Source organism: Mya arenaria, chromosome 2, assembly GCF_026914265.1.
Source record: "Mya arenaria isolate MELC-2E11 chromosome 2, ASM2691426v1".
Taxonomy (NCBI): Eukaryota; Metazoa; Mollusca; class Bivalvia; order Myida; family Myidae; genus Mya; species Mya arenaria.
The window spans coordinates 33,769,943-33,777,038 of NC_069123.1; the positions used below are offsets into that span (position 1 = coordinate 33,769,943).

Genomic DNA, 7,096 nt, shown 5'->3' on the forward strand with positions numbered 1-7,096 from the left:
TGTACATATGAAAACATAAGGATGAAAGGATAAAAAGAAAGATTTGTAATGAATTAACACATTATCATATTGACGTGTTTAATAATAAATAGTGCACAGCTGCCAGTTATCTATAACTTTGATCATTTGTCCACGGGTTATCTTGTTTACACATTGAAACAATTTGAATGGTAAGTAGTAATAATTGATAAATATTCACAAATCATTACACATTTTGGCAAACTTTAATTAAACAAAAGACCTAATAAGTACTTGATCCTGATCGGTGAAACATGATTGATAGTTTTTTTCTTGCATACATTAAATTATCAATTTGTTGAACAAATTAACGTTCAACACGAGCACCTCGGCGTGTCCAAGTTGTCGTCTGCATAAGAGTGGCTCCAAATTTAACTGCAAAATGACAGTGTGATCAAAACTGTAACGAAATTGTTTACCCCTACTGCGACCGAATGCTATGAATATTCCCCCTCTTTGCAAGTAAATTTTAATAATTTCTTTTGCTCTTAAACCTATGGCGATCTCGACCCTTGCATCACATTTATCATTTGTATCATTTGGTTGACCCTCTTATATTGCAGACATAACGGTCTTGGTGGGAAAACTTTCCTGTCATGACGGCCCCATCCTTCCATAAGCAAAATATATTTAAAGTGTCAAATAACTATTGTAAACTATCTTGTTAGCAGTGTTTATAATTAAACAACCATGTCGTCATTCCTAGAATAAAGCCTTAATGTCTTCCCGCTGTAGTCTAATCAGATGGAACTCTGTAGATAATTTTCATTATTGAAGTACTACACGCTATAACTTTAAGGACGAGAAGATTGGAGCCTGCAATGTCATATAAAAAAAATCCAAAGTTGTTGTCTCGGCATTTACTTCATGAAATTTGTTTTGGTTTAAGTTATTTTCTTCTATATTTTAATGAACCGATAGGCAAATTAGTCCCAGCATCAGCAATAGTGTTATTTTGGTTAAAATGGTTCAAGCTGTTTTTCTATTTGTCTTAACAAGAACTATATTGACCTATCTTTAATTTTCTCATCTTATTGACATACTTGGGCTTTCTTGTTTGAAGAATACTCCAAGGCATACAAAATACCAAATAGTTATTATATCATGTTTAAGAAACCGTATACTCGTAATTCTAATTTTATAGGGCTCGATTTTATTTTATACTATTTCTATTGGTTTTTATGTGTAACTTGATTCATATTATATTGAAGTGACGACTTCTTTGAGTGTTTCTCTAAAAGTGATCAATAAGTGGTGTGAATAGCATCGAACAGTTTTTTAAAAAATATAGTTATCGAAAATTTGTGTTTAACAGTAAGACAATAAAATAAATGTATTTTTGATCATTTTATTTAGTGATAGTTTCCAACCAGAAGCAAAACCACACATGTTTGTATTTTTTATCTATCTAAATATTCCTAAATATCAATCTCAAAGGTAGCTATTGCACACGGAGTGATAAACCGAAATCGTGTTAAAATCTAAACAACTGGATATTGTTTAAAGTTTTTCTATTTCTTTAAGTGCGTAACATGCATTCGAAAATTCGCCAATGTTTAATCAATACTAAGCGGATGACATGAATAAAACAAGTCATATAATTGATTTATCAATTGAGCTGTGTGATAGATCAGAAGCATAATTACAATAAAATATGGAGAAACATGGATGTTTTGGTAAGATCAATGTCACAACTGTTAACGAAAACTTGTTTCATAATATTCCATGCTGTTCATTTCCTATTAAACATCATTGCTAAAACATTTCCCGATTGATGCACGTTTTCTACTTTATCCAATGCCTGTTTCATCCCTGGATATAATTTACGCTGGTCAATTTCTTGTATCTGTATACTTTAATGTCTAAAAGGAAAACCATTACGCTTAGGTTTGTCGCAAATTTCGATATATGAAGAGCGATGACAAGGCAAAATACTATTCGGAATGCAGTCAGTTTCAAATTAAAATGGATATTATAATAATATTTCAATTATTAGACACAATCATGCTTTTTTCCGCACTGAACTCATTTAAAGCAATGAATAAGCATCTACACAGACATAACTCCATTGGGCTCATATAAATCCAAGCGTATAAACCCCTTACCAAATTAACATCGAAACCATTAATTCATCAGGATCGGAGGACGACAACTTAGTCAAACATTGCATTCTAAATAAGTTGGCCTTTATAGCTTCTAAAATAATTCAGGTCTGGTTTTACAAACCCTACAGCTATCAAATGCAATCAAATCTTCTCCTCAAGCTCATTAAACTTGGAATTTACGAAAAGCTGGGCGTCTTAGTCCCATGTGTATTAACTTGGAAGTCGTGAAAAACGACACGATGCGTCCCTCATCTAACAAACTGCACATTCTCTTCAATAATCAGGCTTCTGTCTTCATTCACAGCTTGTATTTATGAGATGATAGATTTGAAACCGTGTTTCGTTTTATAATAAAACAACCAGAACGGGAGATCTAAGACACAGAAATTATACCATGAGGGCTAAATTGCAAGTATGGAAACAACAAACCCATATTTAAATAGAAAACACAAATACCCGCAAACCATCTATTATACCCAATTCATAATTGAAAGGTATTTAGTGCATATATATATATAATGTAATGCGACACTACGAGTATTTCAATTTGAGAAATATTAGGTTAACAGGACGTAATAGTTTTGTTGTAAGCTTTCGGATTTTAATAACAACAAGACAAAATACAAAATTACGTTTAAAACACATAGAAAGCGTTTAATCTAAAAATACGCATAACCAAAAAGCCATCGTCTGCCATTGCCAATGGTTGGCTTTTTTTAACGGTTATTAAAGTGACAAAGAAATTGTATTCTAAAACAATGCAAGAACGATAAATAACTTGTTTAAAAAAATCATGTTCTATTTACTATTTTGAGAAAAACAACTTTATGTTTTAACGCTCTTACTAAACTCGTGCACAAAAAATTTGTTATGAGTTATATTTGAAAATGTATTTTTGGTGTCAAATAATTACTGCATAATATCTTGCGAACCGTTTTTAATAATTAAACAATCATTTCATAATTCCTGAAATAATGTATTCTCGCTGGAGTCTAATGAGATGGAACTATGCAGATAATTAACATGATAAAAATCCGAACATGCTATATAATTAAGACACAGAAAATTGGAGTCTGCAGTGCGATCAAAAGGAAATCCATCGTTATTGCCTCAGATTGTGTTGTGCTTAACGAAATTTTGTTGCGATTAAAATGAACCGATAAATAGGCAAGTTAGCCCCAGCAACTGCAATTAGTGCTCTTTGCAATGAAATGAATCAAACTGTGAGGTCAGTATAAGGTGAACCAGTTATTGTTATTATCATTCTTATTTCCATCATTAAAAACAATCTTTATTGGGAAGCTTTTGCTTAAGAAAAACAGCACTGTGACTTTCATAATAAAACATGTTAATCTGTGTACCAATGCATTTGTTGTATTCATATAAACAAGTAGTATATTGACAGACGTTTAATTGTTCTACCGTTATTGACATTCTTGGTACTTGGTAACTTTTTATGCTTCCAAAGGATCTTCAAATGATACAAATAAAACTACATGGACAAGCCAAGAAATCGACAAATCAAGAATAAACCCTGTTTAGAGGCGCAAGTCAAAGGCCCAAACGACAATGAACTAGAGACACAAACGTATAAACCCCGAACATACACCACAAACACACCACACACTCATCAAACCAGCTTTACCGATAAATGACGAATATATTATATTATTTCTTTTTCCTGTGCACTTCTTTGAGGGGAAATGGCAAAGTGTTGACTAAAATACCCTGCCTTTTACCTTTTTTATTTTACCTACTGTTATCAGTCAAAATGTCCTCAGCTAATATCGGATTCGTTTGATTAACTTTACTCGAACTAAATTTGAAATGAACGCAATGTTCATATACTCTAGTACAAATATGTATATCAGTTACTGTTAAGAAACTAGGTTATTGTCGTAAAAATCCATCAATTTACATAACGTATTCTAAGGTTTTGAACATAAGTTTATTTCGACTTATGCAACAAAGCATCTCGTCAAACAAATATTTACAATTTAACAAAATATAAATGGGTGTGATCATCATTACAAGGTAGACAATATCGATAACAATTCAAGAATAGCTTAAGAAATATGGAGAATATTCATGAATAACAATATTGTGAATAATAATAGATATACGTTATGACAGGCACTATCGGTTGAAATTTAGAGCCACTCAAAATACGTTTGGGATTCTGATTTTATTGCATGTACACAGAATTGTAGAAAGGTAAAAATACGCTTGTCGCACCTACAGCCTTTCAAGGCTTTCATCTGCATATATATATATATATATATATATATATATATATATATATATATATATATATATATATATATATATATATATATATATATGTTATTTTTAATACAATACAGACGGATAATGCTTTCCCTAAGCAACGCAGAATTGGAGTTTTACCCTAAACTTAAACATTTATCTAAAACATAAGAACATGCCTACGAAAGAGAAAATGAAAAAGAACGCATGTTTTGTTTTACCGACGCAGCCAATTTCGCTTTAAATAAATAAATATGTACCGGAAATTATAAAATCATATTTGAAACATCTTTATGCAAGTGTTGTAAACTTAGTGACGAGGGAAAAAAACACTGTTCGGAATGTGAAAATTAAAACACAAGTGTGCCCTTTGTTTGCGTGGACGGTAATCGTTCAAACAAAAACAGTGTAAATTACACGGACATACCCCCATTGGCCGTATATGTACCGAGTGTATACAGATCTTACCAAATTAACATCCAAACCACTAGGTGGATAGATTTATTTCGAAAATGAGTGCATAACATGGACAATCAATCAAACAAGTAGAGAAGATATAAAAAATAGTACATGCATTCATATATAAAGGGTGCATGCCGTGCACACCAGCACCAATGAAAACTAAAAAAAGGGTCACATAGAACCCTTAATTCCATCGAGGTCCATTAATTCTTAAGGGTCGGAGGACGACGACTTTGTCTTTCAAACGTCGCATTTCTAATAATCTCCAGTAAATAAGTTGGCCTTTTTCGGTTCTTGAATTATTCATTTCTGGTTATGCAAACCCCCACAGTTATCAATTGCAAACCAAACGTTTTCCTCAAGCTCATTTGACTTGAAAATTACAAACAACTTGGCGTCTGAGACCACATGCGTATTTACATAGAAGTCGCAAACAACAACTCAGTGCGCCCCTATTCTATCAAACTGAACATTCTCTTCCACAATCAGGCTTCTGTCATCGTTAACAGCTTGTATTTGTGAGATTATAGATGTGTTACCAAGTAAACAACGCGATCTGTAGTTATAAGGCACAGGAATTATACAACGAGGTCTTTTTTTCAAGTATTTGAACATCAAACCCATGGTGAATGAGAAAACAAAAACCTGAAAACGTATCTACTATTCCCATTTTATCAGTTAAGAGTATTTAGTGCAAATAAAACGTAATGCGGCCCAAATTTTAATTTGAATAATATTTGGTTAACTGGACGTAATAATTATTTTAAATGATTTCGGATATCAAAACAAAAATAGTACAACATTTAGTAGAAATAGCTCATAGAAATGGTTAATCTATATAAAAAAAAAAAACATCACAAAATGGCATTGTCTGCGATTGGTTTGCGTTCCTTAACTGTTATAAACGTGAGAGAGAACATTACAGTGATTACTTTGTAACATTTTATTTTCGTTTTATGTTTGGAAACGCCAATTTTCGCCCTATGTTTTAAACTGTTTAAAATTATATGTACTTTCTTTTATTACAGAATACATAAACATGTCTATGTTTACAATGACAATGAAGTAAATCATTTTAAAAATATTTGATATAGAAAAGAACATACAAAGAATAAAGGTCATATACAAACATCAAAATATACAATTGGGCTGGAAGAAGATATAACAAATTATGAAAGCCTTTTCAAATCTTTAATTTACACGTATTTCATTTATTTAAGGCTTATCGAATAAATTGAAATATTCTAATGCTGTTTAAGAATTGTTTTCTAGAACAGTGCAATAACTTTTAATCGCTTGTTATAGAACAGCTTGTTCTATAGAACATTTTGAGAAAACAAAACAATTCTTCGAACTTGTTGTTTTAACGTTCTTGTCCAAATATTTACTTCAATGGCAACAATGGTAAGCTTTAACTAGACTTTTTGACTTGTATACTTGTATTCAACTCACAACCGGAGATAAATGAAAATCAAATGAGACATTATTTACCATTATTTCACAACTTTTTCAAATGTTTCAGTGATGATAAGTTTTGAATTTTGTTCATATCAAACAAAATATCCTCTCAGAGTAACTGTGTACCGTCATGTTATGGACACTGTCTTTGATTGCAGACCCAGAACTGGTTCGAATTATGTTGAGGGCAAAATCTTCCTCTGTGTTGTGTATGTTTGGATTTCGTTTTATTAATCATTAAAAATATTATTTTTTATACACTTCATAACACTTCTTTCATTTCTTTACTTAAAGCTGCACTCTCACAGATTGAACTTTTGGAAACCTTTTTTTTATTTTTTGTCTGGGAACGAGCCAATTTTTGCGAAAACCCATGGAAACCAGTTATATAAAACTGCTGACGAAAAATTAGATCGTAGATTTTTATATTTAAGTTCAGAAAAGGATGTTTTATGCATTTTTCTTAAACCGTTAGTAACGGTTTAAGCCATAAAACATTTATTTTTGAACGGAAATATGAAAATCTGCGATCTAATTTTTGTCAGCAATTTTATATCACTGGATTGCAGATATTTATGCAAAAATTTGCTCTTTCCAAGACAAAAAATAAAAAGTTGTAAAAATGGTATATCTGTGAGAGTGCAGCTTTAATGCTTTACGTTTGATATAATTGCCTTCGTGATACTCTCATAAAGTAAAAGATATTCGCTGCGAGCAGGGTTCGAACCTGCGCGGGGAGACCCCATTGGATTTCAAGTCCAACGCCTTAACCACTCGGCCATCACAGC

At 31.8% G+C, this 7,096-nt stretch overlaps 1 non-coding gene across 1 annotated transcript; it reads right to left on the reverse strand.

The window, feature by feature from the left end:
* Positions 1-7,014: 7,014 nt before the first annotated feature.
* Trnas-uga (transfer RNA serine (anticodon UGA)) lies at positions 7,015-7,096 on the reverse strand. Its single transcript has one exon. It is a non-coding gene; the product is annotated as a tRNA-Ser (tRNA).